Here is a 1,411-nt window from a genome sequence, read left to right on the forward strand (position 1 = left end):
GAAACTCCATAACGATAGTGGCATACTGTCACTTAGGTTTCAAGCAGCAAAATAAACAGTGCAGCTCAGAAATTAAAAAAAAAATCAGTGTCTTTAAAGGTAACATATTTAACCAACCATTACCCCTATAGATTTCTTGAAACAGGCATTAAAAAATTCTCATTCTGTTCAACAAGAATTTCTTCAGTTATTTATTTTCTTACCATTTTTAAATCTATGAATTAGTGTATTCTCAATATAAACAACAACAAAAAAACCCAAACTCACTGCCATCAAGCCATTGCAGATCACAGCTCAAATAGTAATCACTCCACAACCCAGTCATATTTTTCATACTCTACTCTGAAATATTTCCATAGAAACTGCGTGGGCTACAAGACCGAAAAGCACCGTGTCCATCACTGCATTCTAATTAAGTTCAGAACTATTGGACCTTTTTCGTTTCCTCTTTACAGGAAGATATGTAAAGAACATTGTTGGAAATGTTACACTTGCTGAAACACCGAGGCCCGTATGCAATTAAGGGGAGAAAAGACCATGTAGCAAAGGCTGGCTTTGGGAGAAAAAGAGCTGCCAGTGATATTTGAAGTTTTAAATTTAATGAAATATATTTCATTTTAGTAAAACCACATAAAATGGGAGCTTCTCAAACACTCTTTAAGACAGACTTTTCTAGACTTCTGATCACACACATGGTACAGAGCCATTTTGTTCACTAGTTAAAAGGAGAGGGTCAAATAGCCTGGTTGTGAGTCTGCCTCTGGGGGCTTCCTCTTCCTCACCTATGAGATATGGAAAACATTGGCACTTAAACTCAGAGAGGTTTGTGAGAGAGCAATGAGGTCGTCTTTGCAGAAGGCTTAGCCCTGGCATATGCTCAAAGTTAACTTTAATTCCATTACTATAATTTATGGGGCCATTTCCATAGACACTTTCTGGAATGTCAACCCAACACTTTTCTAGTGCCTCTTTAATGTCATTTCTTTCAAGAAAACTCGATCATATTTAGGCATTAACTCAAATGGTGGCAGTCGGGCCTCAATTCTTGTTCAGCACCAATCTTCATTTTAGGAGTGCCTTAGTTGCATAGGTAGGGAAGATATTTTAAATGCTTTAAAAATAACAAAATAAATCCCCCTGAAACTTTTTATGAAGTAGAATTTTTGAAAAGTGACTTCTATGTAGAGAAATATATGGAGTAAATATCTGGACTGACATTGTCCTATCTTCTATCCTATAATACTTGAATAAGTTGAAGACTATAGTCAATTTAGACCAAACTACCCACACAATCTTTCTGCAGGTGCACTCCTCCACCTCTGGTGATCATTCCTGGCTCTACCTCCCACGAGGAAGTCACACAGAGATCAGACATGACCTCCTCTGGCTACGCAAGGAAGAAAGAAAACCC

Source organism: Echinops telfairi, unplaced genomic scaffold (genome assembly GCF_000313985.2).
Source record: "Echinops telfairi isolate 266 unplaced genomic scaffold, ASM31398v2 ScPeMD7_7421;HRSCAF=8459, whole genome shotgun sequence".
Taxonomy (NCBI): Eukaryota; Metazoa; Chordata; class Mammalia; order Afrosoricida; family Tenrecidae; genus Echinops; species Echinops telfairi.